The following is a 17,918-nucleotide window of genomic DNA, read 5'->3' on the forward strand; positions in this document are numbered from 1 at the left end:
ATTTGTTGTTTCTTTAAAATATATTTAACAAACAACATATAATTTACTTTCTTCCCTGTATTTTATTATTATTTGTTGTTTCTTTAAAATATATTTAACAAACGACATATAATTTACTTTCTTCCCTGTATTTTATTATTATTTGTTGTTTCTTTAAAATATATTTAACAAACGACATATAATTTACTTTCTTCCCTGTATTTTATTATTAGTTGTTGTTTCTTTAAAATATATTTAACAAACAACGTATAATTTACTTTCTTCCCTGTATTTTATTATTATTTGTTGTTTCTTTAAAATATATTTAACAAACGACATATAATTTACTTTCTTCCTTGTATTTTATTATTATTTGTTGTTTCTTTAAAATATATTTAACAAACAACATATAATTTACTTTCTTCCCTGTATTTTATTATTATTTGTTGTTTCTTTAAAATATATTTAACAAACAACATATAATTTACTTTCTTCCCTGTATTTTATTATTATTTGTTGTTTCTTTAAAATATATTTAACAAACGACATATAATTTACTTTCTTCCCTGTATTTTATTATTATTTGTTGTTTCTTTAAAATATATTTAACAAACAACATATAATTTACTTTCTTCCCTATATTTTATTATTATTTGTTGTTTCTTTAAAATATATTTAACAAACAACATATAATTTACTTTCTTCCCTATATTTTATTATTATTTATTGTTTCTTTAAAATATATTTAACAAACAACATATAATTTACTTTCTTCCCTGTATTTTATTATTATTTGTTGTTTCTTTAAAATATATTTAACAAACGACATATAATTTACTTTCTTCCCTGTATTTTATTATTAGTTGTTGTTTCTTTAAAATATATTTAACAAACAACATATAATTTACTTTCTTCCCTGTATTTTATTATTATTTGTTGTTTCTTTAAAATATATTTAACAAACGACATATAATTTACTTTCTTCCTTGTATTTTATTATTATTTGTTGTTTCTTTAAAATATATTTAACAAACAACATATAATTTACTTTCTTCCCTGTATTTTATTATTATTTGTTGTTTCTTTAAAATATATTTAAACAAACAACATATAATTTACTTTCTTCCCTGTATTTTATTATTATTTGTTGTTTCTTTAAAATATATTTAACAAACGACATATAATTTACTTTCTTCCCTGTATTTTATTATTATTTGTTGTTTCTTTAAAATATATTTAACAAACGACATATAATTTACTTTCTTCCCTGTATTTTATTATTAGTTGTTGTTTCTTTAAAATATATTTAACAAACAACATATAATTTACTTTCTTCCCTGTATTTTATTATTATTTGTTGTTTCTTTAAAATATATTTAACAAACGACATATAATTTACTTTCTTCCCTGTATTTTATTATTATTTGTTGTTTCTTTAAAATATATTTAACAAACAACATATAATTTACTTTCTTCCCTGTATTTTATTATTATTTGTTGTTTCTTTAAAATATATTTAACAAACGACATATAATTTACTTTCTTCCCTGTATTTTATTATTATTTGTTGTTTCTTTAAAATATATTTAACAAACGACATATAATTTACTTTCTTCCCTGTATTTTATTATTAGTTGTTGTTTCTTTAAAATATATTTAACAAACAACATATAATTTACTTACTTCCCTGTATTTTATTATTATTTGTTGTTTCTTTAAAATATATTTAACAAACGACATATAATTTACTTTCTTCCCTGTATTTTATTATTATTTGTTGTTTCTTTAAAATATATTTAACAAACAACATATAATTTACTTTCTTCCCTGTATTTTATTATTATTTGTTGTTTCTTTAAAATATATTTAACAAACGACATATAATTTACTTTCTTCCCTGTATTTTATTATTATTTGTTGTTTCTTTAAAATATATTTAACAAACGACATATAATTTACTTTCTTCCCTGTATTTTATTATTAGTTGTTGTTTTTTTAAAATATATTTAACAAACAACATATAATTTACTTTCTTCCCTGTATTTTATTATTATTTGTTGTTTCTTTAAAATATATTTAACAAACGACATATAATTTACTTTCTTCCTTGTATTTTATTATTATTTGTTGTTTCTTTAAAATATATTTAACAAACAACATATAATTTACTTTCTTCCCTGTATTTTATTATTATTTGTTGTTTCTTTAAAATATATTTAACAAACAACATATAATTTACTTTCTTCCCTGTATTTTATTATTATTTGTTGTTTCTTTAAAATATATTTAACAAACGACATATAATTTACTTTCTTCCCTGTATTTTATTATTATTTGTTGTTTCTTTAAAATATATTTAACAAACAACATATAATTTACTTTCTTCCCTATATTTTATTATTATTTGTTGTTTCTTTAAAATATATTTAACAAACAACATATAATTTACTTTCTTCCCTATATTTTATTATTATTTATTGTTTCTTTAAAATATATTTAACAAACAACATATAATTTACTTTCTTCCCTGTATTTTATTATTATTTGTTGTTTCTTTAAAATATATTTAACAAACAACATATAATTTACTTTCTTCCCTGTATTTTATTATTATTTGTTGTTTCTTTAAAATATATTTAACAAACAACATATAATTTACTTTCTTCCCTGTATTTTATTATTATTATTTGTTGTTTCTTTAAAATATATTTAACGAACAACATATAATTTATTTTCTTCCCTGTATTTTATTATTAGTTGTTGTTTCTTTAAAATATATTTAACAAACAACATATAATTTACTTTCTTCCCAGTATTTTATTATTATTTGTTGTTTCTTTAAAATATATTTAACAAACGACATATAATTTACTTTCTTCCCTGTATTTTATTATTATTTATTGTTTCTTTAAAATATATTTAACAAACAAAATATAATTTACTTTCTTCCCTGTATTTTATTATTATTTGTTGTTTCTTTAAAATATATTTAACAAACAACATATAATTTACTTTCTTCCCTGTATTTTATTATTATTTGTTGTTTCTTTAAAATATATTTAACAAACAACATATAATTTACTTTCTTCCCTGTATTTTATTATTATTTGTTGTTTTTTTAAAATATATTTAACAAACGACATATAATTTACTTTCTTCCCTGTATTTTATTATTATTTATTGTTTCTTTAAAATATATTTAACAAACGACATATAATTTACTTTCTTCCCTGTATTTTATTATTATTTATTGTTTCTTTAAAATATATTTAACAAACGACATATAATTTACTTTCTTCCCTATATTTTATTATTATTTGTTGTTTCTTTAAAATATATTTAACAAACAGCATATAATTTACTTTCTTCCCTGTATTTTATTATTATTTGTTGTTTCTTTAAAATATATTTAACAAACAACATATAATTTACTTTCTTCCCTGTATTTTATTATTATTTGTTGTTTCTTTAAAATATATTTAACAAACGACATATAATTTACTTTCTTCCCTGTATTTTATTATTAGTTGTTGTTTCTTTAAAATATATTTAACAAACAACATATAATTTACTTTCTTCCCTGTATTTTATTATTATTTGTTGTTTCTTTAAAATATATTTAACAAACGACATATAATTTACTTTCTTCCTTGTATTTTATTATTATTTGTTGTTTCTTTAAAATATATTTAACAAACAACATATAATTTACTTTCTTCCCTGTATTTTATTATTATTTGTTGTTTCTTTAAAATATATTTAAACAAACAACATATAATTTACTTTCTTCCCTGTATTTTATTATTATTTGTTGTTTCTTTAAAATATATTTAACAAACGACATATAATTTACTTTCTTCCCTGTATTTTATTATTATTTGTTGTTTCTTTAAAATATATTTAACAAACGACATATAATTTACTTTCTTCCCTGTATTTTATTATTAGTTGTTGTTTCTTTAAAATATATTTAACAAACAACATATAATTTACTTTCTTCCCTGTATTTTATTATTATTTGTTGTTTCTTTAAAATATATTTAACAAACGACATATAATTTACTTTCTTCCCTGTATTTTATTATTATTTGTTGTTTCTTTAAAATATATTTAACAAACAACATATAATTTACTTTCTTCCCTGTATTTTATTATTATTTGTTGTTTCTTTAAAATATATTTAACAAACGACATATAATTTACTTTCTTCCCTGTATTTTATTATTATTTGTTGTTTCTTTAAAATATATTTAACAAACGACATATAATTTACTTTCTTCCCTGTATTTTATTATTAGTTGTTGTTTCTTTAAAATATATTTAACAAACAACATATAATTTACTTACTTCCCTGTATTTTATTATTATTTGTTGTTTCTTTAAAATATATTTAACAAACGACATATAATTTACTTTCTTCCCTGTATTTTATTATTATTTGTTGTTTCTTTAAAATATATTTAACAAACAACATATAATTTACTTTCTTCCCTGTATTTTATTATTATTTGTTGTTTCTTTAAAATATATTTTACAAACGACATATAATTTACTTTCTTCCCTGTATTTTATTATTATTTGTTGTTTCTTTAAAATATATTTAACAAACGACATATAATTTACTTTCTTCCCTGTATTTTATTATTAGTTGTTGTTTTTTTAAAATATATTTAACAAACAACATATAATTTACTTTCTTCCCTGTATTTTATTATTATTTGTTGTTTCTTTAAAATATATTTAACAAACGACATATAATTTACTTTCTTCCTTGTATTTTATTATTATTTGTTGTTTCTTTAAAATATATTTAACAAACAACATATAATTTACTTTCTTCCCTGTATTTTATTATTATTTGTTGTTTCTTTAAAATATATTTAACAAACAACATATAATTTACTTTCTTCCCTGTATTTTATTATTATTTGTTGTTTCTTTAAAATATATTTAACAAACGACATATAATTTACTTTCTTCCCTGTATTTTATTATTATTTGTTGTTTCTTTAAAATATATTTAACAAACAACATATAATTTACTTTCTTCCCTATATTTTATTATTATTTGTTGTTTCTTTAAAATATATTTAACAAACAACATATAATTTACTTTCTTCCCTATATTTTATTATTATTTATTGTTTCTTTAAAATATATTTAACAAACAACATATAATTTACTTTCTTCCCTGTATTTTATTATTATTTGTTGTTTCTTTAAAATATATTTAACAAACAACATATAATTTACTTTCTTCCCTGTATTTTATTATTATTTGTTGTTTCTTTAAAATATATTTAACAAACAACATATAATTTACTTTCTTCCCTGTATTTTATTATTATTATTTGTTGTTTCTTTAAAATATATTTAACGAACAACATATAATTTATTTTCTTCCCTGTATTTTATTATTAGTTGTTGTTTCTTTAAAATATATTTAACAAACAACATATAATTTACTTTCTTCCCAGTATTTTATTATTATTTGTTGTTTCTTTAAAATATATTTAACAAACGACATATAATTTACTTTCTTCCCTGTATTTTATTATTATTTATTGTTTCTTTAAAATATATTTAACAAACAAAATATAATTTACTTTCTTCCCTGTATTTTATTATTATTTGTTGTTTCTTTAAAATATATTTAACAAACAACATATAATTTACTTTCTTCCCTGTATTTTATTATTATTTGTTGTTTCTTTAAAATATATTTAACAAACAACATATAATTTACTTTCTTCCCTGTATTTTATTATTATTTGTTGTTTTTTTAAAATATATTTAACAAACGACATATAATTTACTTTCTTCCCTGTATTTTATTATTATTTATTGTTTCTTTAAAATATATTTAACAAACGACATATAATTTACTTTCTTCCCTGTATTTTATTATTATTTATTGTTTCTTTAAAATATATTTAACAAACGACATATAATTTACTTTCTTCCCTATATTTTATTATTATTTGTTGTTTCTTTAAAATATATTTAACAAACAGCATATAATTTACTTTCTTCCCTGTATTTTATTATTATTTGTTGTTTCTTTAAAATATATTTAACAAACAACATATAATTTACTTTCTTCCCTGTATTTTATTTTTATTTGTTGTTTCTTTAAAATATATTTAACAAACAACATATAATTTATTTTCTTCCCTGTATTTTATTATTAGTTGTTGTTTCTTTAAAATATATTTAACAAACAACATATAATTTACTTTCTTCCCTGTATTTTATTATTAATTGTTGTTTCTTTAAAATATATTTTAAAAACGACATATAATTTACTTTCTTCCCTGTATTTTATTATTATTTGTTGTTTCTTTAAAATATATTTAACAAACAACATATAATTTATTTTCTTCCCTGTATTTTATTATTATTTGTTGTTTCTTTAAAATATATTTAACAAACAACATATAATTTATTTTCTTCCCTGTATTTTATTATTATTTGTTGTTTCTTTAAAATATATTTAACAAACGACATATAATTTATTTTCTTCCCTGTATTTTATTATTTGTTGTTGTTTCTTTAAAATATATTTAACAAACAACATATAAGTTACTTTCTTCCCTGTATTTTATTATTAATTGTTGTTTCTTTAAAATATATTTAACAAACGACATATAATTTACTTTCTTCCCTGTATTTTATTATTATTTGTTGTTTCTTTAAAATATATTTAACAAACAACATATAATTTACTTTCTTCCCTGTATTTTATTATTATTTGTTGTTTCTTTAAAATATATTTAACAAACAACATATAATTTACTTTCTTCCCTGTATTTTATTATTATTTGTTGTTTCTTTAAAATATATTTAACAAACAACATATAATTTATTTTCTTCCCTGTATTTTATTATTAGTTGTTGTTTCTTTAAAATATATTTAACAAACAACATATAATTTACTTTCTTCCCTGTATTTTATTATTAATTGTTGTTTCTTTAAAATATATTTAACAAACGACATATAATTTACTTTCTTCCCTGTATTTTATTATTATTTGTTGTTTCTTTAAAATATATTTAACAAACAACATATAATTTACTTTCTTCCCTGTATTTTATTATTATTTGTTGTTTCTTTAAAATATATTTAACAAACAACATATAATTTACTTTCTTCCCTGTATTTTATTATTATTTGTTGTTTCTTTAAAATATATTTAACAAACAACATATAATTTACTTTCTTCCCTGTATTTTATTATTATTTGTTGTTTCTTTAAAATATATTTAACAAACGACATATAATTTACTTTCTTCCCTGTATTTTATTATTATTTGTTGTTTCTTTAAAATATATTTAACAAACGACATATAATTTACTTTCTTCCCTGTATTTTATTATTAGTTGTTGTTTCTTTAAAATATATTTAACAAACAACATATAATTTACTTTCTTCCCTGTATTTTATTATTATTTGTTGTTTCTTTAAAATATATTTAACAAACGACATATAATTTACTTTCTTCCTTGTATTTTATTATTATTTGTTGTTTCTTTAAAATATATTTAACAAACAACATATAATTTACTTTCTTCCCTGTATTTTATTATTATTTGTTGTTTCTTTAAAATATATTTAACAAACAACATATAATTTACTTTCTTCCCTGTATTTTATTATTATTTGTTGTTTCTTTAAAATATATTTAACAAACGACATATAATTTACTTTCTTCCCTGTATTTTATTATTATTTGTTGTTTCTTTAAAATATATTTAACAAACGACATATAATTTACTTTCTTCCCTGTATTTTATTATTAGTTGTTGTTTCTTTAAAATATATTTAACAAACAACATATAATTTACTTTCTTCCCTGTATTTTATTATTATTTGTTGTTTCTTTAAAATATATTTAACAAACGACATATAATTTACTTTCTTCCCTGTATTTTATTATTATTTGTTGTTTCTTTAAAATATATTTAACAAACAACATATAATTTACTTTCTTCCCTGTATTTTATTATTATTTGTTGTTTCTTTAAAATATATTTAACAAACGACATATAATTTACTTTCTTCCCTGTATTTTATTATTATTTGTTGTTTCTTTAAAATATATTTAACAAACGACATATAATTTACTTTCTTCCCTGTATTTTATTATTAGTTGTTGTTTCTTTAAAATATATTTAACAAACAACATATAATTTACTTTCTTCCCTGTATTTTATTATTATTTGTTGTTTCTTTAAAATATATTTAACAAACGACATATAATTTACTTTCTTCCCTGTATTTTATTATTATTTGTTGTTTCTTTAAAATATATTTAACAAACAACATATAATTTACTTTCTTCCCTGTATTTTATTATTATTTGTTGTTTCTTTAAAATATATTTAACAAACGACATATAATTTACTTTCTTCCCTGTATTTTATTATTATTTGTTGTTTCTTTAAAATATATTTAACAAACGACATATAATTTACTTTCTTCCCTGTATTTTATTATTAGTTGTTGTTTCTTTAAAATATATTTAACAAACAACATATAATTTACTTTCTTCCCTGTATTTTATTATTATTTGTTGTTTCTTTAAAATATATTTAACAAACGACATATAATTTACTTTCTTCCTTGTATTTTATTATTATTTGTTGTTTCTTTAAAATATATTTAACAAACAACATATAATTTACTTTCTTCCCTGTATTTTATTATTATTTGTTGTTTCTTTAAAATATATTTAACAAACAACATATAATTTACTTTCTTCCCTGTATTTTATTATTATTTGTTGTTTCTTTAAAATATATTTAACAAACGACATATAATTTACTTTCTTCCCTGTATTTTATTATTATTTGTTGTTTCTTTAAAATATATTTAACAAACAACATATAATTTACTTTCTTCCCTATATTTTATTATTATTTGTTGTTTCTTTAAAATATATTTAACAAACAACATATAATTTACTTTCTTCCCTATATTTTATTATTATTTATTGTTTCTTTAAAATATATTTAACAAACAACATATAATTTACTTTCTTCCCTGTATTTTATTATTATTTGTTGTTTCTTTAAAATATATTTAACAAACAACATATAATTTACTTTCTTCCCTGTATTTTATTATTATTTGTTGTTTCTTTAAAATATATTTTACAAACAACATATAATTTACTTTCTTCCCTGTATTTTATTATTATTATTTGTTGTTTCTTTAAAATATATTTAACGAACAACATATAATTTATTTTCTTCCCTGTATTTTATTATTAGTTGTTGTTTCTTTAAAATATATTTAACAAACAACATATAATTTACTTTCTTCCCAGTATTTTATTATTATTTGTTGTTTCTTTAAAATATATTTAACAAACGACATATAATTTACTTTCTTCCCTGTATTTTATTATTATTTATTGTTTCTTTAAAATATATTTAACAAACAACATATAATTTACTTTCTTCCCTGTATTTTATTATTATTTGTTGTTTCTTTAAAATATATTTAACAAACAACATATAATTTACTTTCTTCCCTGTATTTTATTATTATTTGTTGTTTCTTTAAAATATATTTAACAAACAACATATAATTTACTTTCTTCCCTGTATTTTATTATTATTTGTTGTTTTTTTAAAATATATTTAACAAACGACATATAATTTACTTTCTTCCCTGTATTTTATTATTATTTATTGTTTCTTTAAAATATATTTAACAAACGACATATAATTTACTTTCTTCCCTGTATTTTATTATTATTTGTTGTTTCTTTAAAATATATTTAACAAACGACATATAATTTACTTTCTTCCCTGTATTTTATTATTAGTTGTTGTTTTTTTAAAATATATTTAACAAACAACATATAATTTACTTTCTTCCCTGTATTTTATTATTATTTGTTGTTTCTTTAAAATATATTTAACAAACGACATATAATTTACTTTCTTCCTTGTATTTTATTATTATTTGTTGTTTCTTTAAAATATATTTAACAAACAACATATAATTTACTTTCTTCCCTGTATTTTATTATTATTTGTTGTTTCTTTAAAATATATTTAACAAACAACATATAATTTACTTTCTTCCCTGTATTTTATTATTATTTGTTGTTTCTTTAAAATATATTTAACAAACGACATATAATTTACTTTCTTCCCTGTATTTTATTATTATTTGTTGTTTCTTTAAAATATATTTAACAAACAACATATAATTTACTTTCTTCCCTATATTTTATTATTATTTGTTGTTTCTTTAAAATATATTTAACAAACAACATATAATTTACTTTCTTCCCTATATTTTATTATTATTTATTGTTTCTTTAAAATATATTTAACAAACAACATATAATTTACTTTCTTCCCTGTATTTTATTATTATTTGTTGTTTCTTTAAAATATATTTAACAAACAACATATAATTTACTTTCTTCCCTGTATTTTATTATTATTTGTTGTTTCTTTAAAATATATTTAACAAACAACATATAATTTACTTTCTTCCCTGTATTTTATTATTATTATTTGTTGTTTCTTTAAAATATATTTAACGAACAACATATAATTTATTTTCTTCCCTGTATTTTATTATTAGTTGTTGTTTCTTTAAAATATATTTAACAAACAACATATAATTTACTTTCTTCCCAGTATTTTATTATTATTTGTTGTTTCTTTAAAATATATTTAACAAACGACATATAATTTACTTTCTTCCCTGTATTTTATTATTATTTATTGTTTCTTTAAAATATATTTAACAAACAAAATATAATTTACTTTCTTCCCTGTATTTTATTATTATTTGTTGTTTCTTTAAAATATATTTAACAAACAACATATAATTTACTTTCTTCCCTGTATTTTATTATTATTTGTTGTTTCTTTAAAATATATTTAACAAACAACATATAATTTACTTTCTTCCCTGTATTTTATTATTATTTGTTGTTTTTTTAAAATATATTTAACAAACGACATATAATTTACTTTCTTCCCTGTATTTTATTATTATTTATTGTTTCTTTAAAATATATTTAACAAACGACATATAATTTACTTTCTTCCCTGTATTTTATTATTATTTATTGTTTCTTTAAAATATATTTAACAAACGACATATAATTTACTTTCTTCCCTATATTTTATTATTATTTGTTGTTTCTTTAAAATATATTTAACAAACAGCATATAATTTACTTTCTTCCCTGTATTTTATTATTATTTGTTGTTTCTTTAAAATATATTTAACAAACAACATATAATTTACTTTCTTCCCTGTATTTTATTTTTATTTGTTGTTTCTTTAAAATATATTTAACAAACAACATATAATTTATTTTCTTCCCTGTATTTTATTATTAGTTGTTGTTTCTTTAAAATATATTTAACAAACAACATATAATTTACTTTCCTCCATGTATTTTATTATTAATTGTTGTTTCTTTAAAATATATTTTACAAACGACATATAATTTACTTTCTTCCCTGTATTTTATTATTATTTGTTGTTTCTTTAAAATATATTTAACAAACAACATATAATTTATTTTCTTCCCTGTATTTTATTATTATTTGTTGTTTCTTTAAAATATATTTAACAAACAACATATAATTTATTTTCTTCCCTGTATTTTATTATTATTTGTTGTTTCTTTAAAATATATTTAACAAACGACATATAATTTATTTTCTTCCCTGTATTTTATTATTTGTTGTTGTTTCTTTAAAATATATTTAACAAACAACATATAAGTTACTTTCTTCCCTGTATTTTATTATTAATTGTTGTTTCTTTAAAATATATTTAACAAACGACATATAATTTACTTTCTTCCCTGTATTTTATTATTATTTGTTGTTTCTTTAAAATATATTTAACAAACAACATATAATTTACTTTCTTCCCTGTATTTTATTATTATTTGTTGTTTCTTTAAAATATATTTAACAAACAACATATAATTTACTTTCTTCCCTGTATTTTATTATTATTTGTTGTTTCTTTAAAATATATTTAACAAACAACATATAATTTATTTTCTTCCCTGTATTTTATTATTAGTTGTTGTTTCTTTAAAATATATTTAACAAACAACATATAATTTACTTTCTTCCCTGTATTTTATTATTAGTTGTTGTTTCTTTAAAATATATTTAACAAACGACATATAATTTACTTTCTTCCCTGTATTTTATTATTATTTGTTGTTTCTTTAAAATATATTTAACAAACAACATATAATTTACTTTCTTCCCTGTATTTTATTATTATTTGTTGTTTCTTTAAAATATATTTAACAAACAACATATAATTTACTTTCTTCCCTGTATTTTATTATTATTTGTTGTTTCTTTAAAATATATTTAACAAACAACATATAATTTACTTTCTTCCCTGTATTTTATTATTATTTGTTGTTTCTTTAAAATATATTTAACAAACGACATATAATTTACTTTCTTCCCTGTATTTTATTATTATTTGTTGTTTCTTTAAAATATATTTAACAAACGACATATAATTTACTTTCTTCCCTGTATTTTATTATTATTTGTTGTTTCTTTAAAATATATTTAACAAACAACATATAATTTACTTTCTTCCCTGTATTTTATTATTATTTGTTGTTTCTTTAAAATATATTTAACAAACGACATATAATTTACTTTCTTCCTTGTATTTTATTATTATTTGTTGTTTCTTTAAAATATATTTAACAAACAACATATAATTTACTTTCTTCCCTGTATTTTATTATTATTTGTTGTTTCTTTAAAATATATTTAACAAACAACATATAATTTACTTTCTTCCCTGTATTTTATTATTATTTGTTGTTTCTTTAAAATATATTTAACAAACGACATATAATTTACTTTCTTCCCTGTATTTTATTATTATTTGTTGTTTCTTTAAAATATATTTAACAAACGACATATAATTTACTTTCTTCCCTGTATTTTATTATTAGTTGTTGTTTCTTTAAAATATATTTAACAAACAACATATAATTTACTTTCTTCCCTGTATTTTATTATTATTTGTTGTTTCTTTAAAATATATTTAACAAACGACATATAATTTACTTTCTTCCCTGTATTTTATTATTATTTGTTGTTTCTTTAAAATATATTTAACAAACAACATATAATTTACTTTCTTCCCTGTATTTTATTATTATTTGTTGTTTCTTTAAAATATATTTAACAAACGACATATAATTTACTTTCTTCCCTGTATTTTATTATTATTTGTTGTTTCTTTAAAATATATTTAACAAACGACATATAATTTACTTTCTTCCCTGTATTTTATTATTAGTTGTTGTTTCTTTAAAATATATTTAACAAACAACATATAATTTACTTTCTTCCCTGTATTTTATTATTATTTGTTGTTTCTTTAAAATATATTTAACAAACGACATATAATTTACTTTCTTCCCTGTATTTTATTATTATTTGTGGTTTCTTTAAAATATATTTAACAAACAACATATAATTTACTTTCTTCCCTGTATTTTATTATTATTTGTTGTTTCTTTAAAATATATTTAACAAACGACATATAATTTACTTTCTTCCCTGTATTTTATTATTATTTGTTGTTTCTTTAAAATATATTTAACAAACGACATATAATTTACTTTCTTCCCTGTATTTTATTATTAGTTGTTGTTTCTTTAAAATATATTTAACAAACAACATATAATTTACTTTCTTCCCTGTATTTTATTATTATTTGTTGTTTCTTTAAAATATATTTAACAAACGACATATAATTTACTTTCTTCCTTGTATTTTATTATTATTTGTTGTTTCTTTAAAATATATTTAACAAACAACATATAATTTACTTTCTTCCCTGTATTTTATTATTATTTGTTGTTTCTTTAAAATATATTTAACAAACAACATATAATTTACTTTCTTCCCTGTATTTTATTATTATTTGTTGTTTCTTTAAAATATATTTAACAAACGACATATAATTTACTTTCTTCCCTGTATTTTATTATTATTTGTTGTTTCTTTAAAATATATTTAACAAACAACATATAATTTACTTTCTTCCCTATATTTTATTATTATTTGTTGTTTCTTTAAAATATATTTAACAAACAACATATAATTTACTTTCTTCCCTATATTTTATTATTATTTATTGTTTCTTTAAAATATATTTAACAAACAACATATAATTTACTTTCTTCCCTGTATTTTATTATTATTTGTTGTTTCTTTAAAATATATTTAACAAACAACATATAATTTACTTTCTTCCCTGTATTTTATTATTATTTGTTGTTTCTTTAAAATATATTTAACAAACAACATATAATTTACTTTCTTCCCTGTATTTTATTATTATTATTTGTTGTTTCTTTAAAATATATTTAACGAACAACATATAATTTATTTTCTTCCCTGTATTTTATTATTAGTTGTTGTTTCTTTAAAATATATTTAACAAACAACATATAATTTACTTTCTTCCCAGTATTTTATTATTATTTGTTGTTTCTTTAAAATATATTTAACAAACGACATATAATTTACTTTCTTCCCTGTATTTTATTATTATTTATTGTTTCTTTAAAATATATTTAACAAACAACATATAATTTACTTTCTTCCCTGTATTTTATTATTATTTGTTGTTTCTTTAAAATATATTTAACAAACAACATATAATTTACTTTCTTCCCTGTATTTTATTATTATTTGTTGTTTCTTTAAAATATATTTAACAAACAACATATAATTTACTTTCTTCCCTGTATTTTATTATTATTTGTTGTTTTTTTAAAATATATTTAACAAACGACATATAATTTACTTTCTTCCCTGTATTTTATTATTATTTATTGTTTCTTTAAAATATATTTAACAAACGACATATAATTTACTTTCTTCCCTGTATTTTATTATTATTTATTGTTTCTTTAAAATATATTTAACAAACGACATATAATTTACTTTCTTCCCTATATTTTATTATTATTTGTTGTTTCTTTAAAATATATTTAACAAACAACATATAATTTACTTTTTTCCCTGTATTTTATTATTATGTGTTGTTTCTTTAAAATATATTTAACAAACGACATATAATTTACTTTCTTCCCTGTATTTTATTATTATTTATTGTTTCTTTAAAATATATTTAACAAACGACATATAATTTACTTTCTTCCCTGTATTTTATTATTATTTATTGTTTCTTTAAAATATATTTAACAAACGACATATAATTTACTTTCTTCCCTATATTTTATTATTATTTGTAGTTTCTTTAAAATATATTTAACAAACAACATATAATTTACTTTCTTCCCTGTATTTTATTATTATTTGTTGTTTCTTTAAAATATATTTAACAAACGACATATAATTTACTTTCTTCCCTATATTTTATTATTATTTGTTGTTTCTTTAAAATATATTTAACAAACAACATATAATTTACTTTCTTCCCTATATTTTATTATTATTTGTTGTTTCTTTAAAATATATTTAACAAACAACATATAATTTACTTTCTTCCCTATATTTTATTATTATTTGTTGTTTCTTTAAAATATATTTAACAAACGACATATAATTTACTTTCTTCCCTATATTTTATTATTATTTGTTGTTTCTTTAAAATATATTTAACAAACAACATATAATTTACTTTCTTCCCTGTATTTTATTATTATTTGTTGTTTCTTTAAAATATATTTAACAAACAACATATAATTTACTTTCTTCCCTGTATTTTATTATTATTTGTTGTTTCTTTAAAATATATTTAACAAACAACATATAATTTACTTTCTTCCCTATATTTTATTATTATTTATTGTTTCTTTAAAATATATTTAACAAACGACATATAATTTACTTTCTTCCCTGTATTTTATTATTATTTGTTGTTTCTTTAAAATATATTTAACAAACAACATATAATTTACTTTCTTCCCTGTATTTTATTATTATTTGTTGTTTCTTTAAAATATATTTAACAAACAACATATAATTTACTTTCTTCCCTGTATTTTATTATTATTTGTTGTTTCTTTAAAATATATTTAACAAACAACATATAATTTACTTTCTTTCCTGTATTTTATTATTATTTGTTGTTTCTTTAAAATATATTTAACAAACAACATATAATTTACTTTCTTCCCTATATTTTATTATTATTTGTTGTTTCTTTAAAATATATTTAACAAACAACATATAATTTACTTTCTTCCCTATATTTTATTATTATTTGTTGTTTCTTTAAAATATATTTAACAAACAACATATAATTTACTTTCTTCCCTGTATTTTATTATTATTTGTTGTTTCTTTAAAATATATTTAACAAACAACATATAATTTACTTTCTTCCCTATATTTTATTATTATTTGTTGTTTCTTTAAAATATATTTAACAAACATCATATAAGTTACTTTCTTCCCTGTATTTTATTATTATTTGTTGTTTCTTTAAAATATATTTAACAAACGACATATAATTTACTTTCTTCCCTGTATTTTATTATTATTTGTTGTTTCTTTAAAATATATTTAACAAACAACATATAAGTTACTTTCTTCCCTGTATTTTATTATTATTTGTTGTTTCTTTAAAATATATTTAACAAACAACATATAATTTACTTTCTTCCCTATATTTTATTATTATTTGTTGTTTCTTTAAAATATATTTAACAAACAACATATAATTTACTTTCTTCCCTATATTTTATTATTATTTGTTGTTTCTTTAAAATATATTTAACAAACAACATATAATTTACTTTCTTCCCTGTATTTTATTATTATTTGTTGTTTCTTTAAAATATATTTAACAAACAACATATAATTTACTTTCTTCCCTATATTTTATTATTATTTGTTGTTTCTTTAAAATATATTTAACAAACAACATATAATTTACTTTCTTCCCTATATTTTATTATTATTTGTTGTTTCTTTAAAATATATTTAACAAACAACATATAATTTACTTTCTTCCCTATATTTTATTATTATTTGTTGTTTCTTTAAAATATATTTAACAAACAACATATACTTTACTTTCTTCCCTGTATTTTATTATTATTTGTTGTTTCTTTAAAATATATTTAACAAACAACATATAATTTACTTTCTTCCCTATATTTTATTATTATTTGTTGTTTCTTTAAAATATATTTAACAAACAACATATAATTTACTTTCTTCCTTGTATTTTATTATTATTTGTTGTTTCTTTAAAATATATTTAACAAACAACATATACTTTACTTTCTTCCCTGTATTTTATTATTATTTGTTGTTTCTTTAAAATATATTTAACAAACAACATATAATTTACTTTCTTCCCTATATTTTTTTATTATTTGTTGTTTCTTTAAAATATATTTAACAAACAACATATAATTTATTTTCTTTCCTGTATTTTATTATTATTTGTTGTTTCTTTAAAATATATTTAACAAACGACATATAAGTTACTTTCTTCCCTGTATTTTATTATTATTTGTTGTTTCTTTAAAATATATTTAACAAACGACATATAATTTACTTTCTTCCCTATATTTTATTATTATTTGTTGTTTCTTTAAAATATATTTAACAAACAACATATAATTTACTTTCTTTCCTGTATTTTATTATTATTTGTTGTTTCTTTAAAATATATTTAACAAACGACATATAAGTTACTTTCTTCCCTGTATTTTATTATTAGTTGTTGTTTCTTTAAAATATATTTAACAAACAACATATAATTTACTTTCTTCCCTATATTTTATTATTATTTGTTGTTTCTTTAAAATATATTTAACAAACAACATATAATTTACTTTCTTCCCTATATTTTATTATTATTTGTTGTTTCTGTAAAATATATTTAACAAACAACATATAATTTACTTTC

The 17,918-nt window shown here is 17.4% G+C and overlaps 1 protein-coding gene across 1 annotated transcript in view; it reads left to right on the top strand.

The window, feature by feature from the left end:
• LOC145270049 (uncharacterized) overlaps positions 1 to 17,918 on the top strand; it is a 73,109-nt gene that overhangs the window by 17,726 nt on the left and 37,465 nt on the right. The window lies entirely within an intron of this gene.

This window comes from Euprymna scolopes, chromosome 46 (genome assembly GCF_053919585.1).
Source record: "Euprymna scolopes isolate OS-2025 chromosome 46, ASM5391958v1, whole genome shotgun sequence".
Classification (NCBI taxonomy): Eukaryota; Metazoa; Mollusca; class Cephalopoda; order Sepiida; family Sepiolidae; genus Euprymna; species Euprymna scolopes.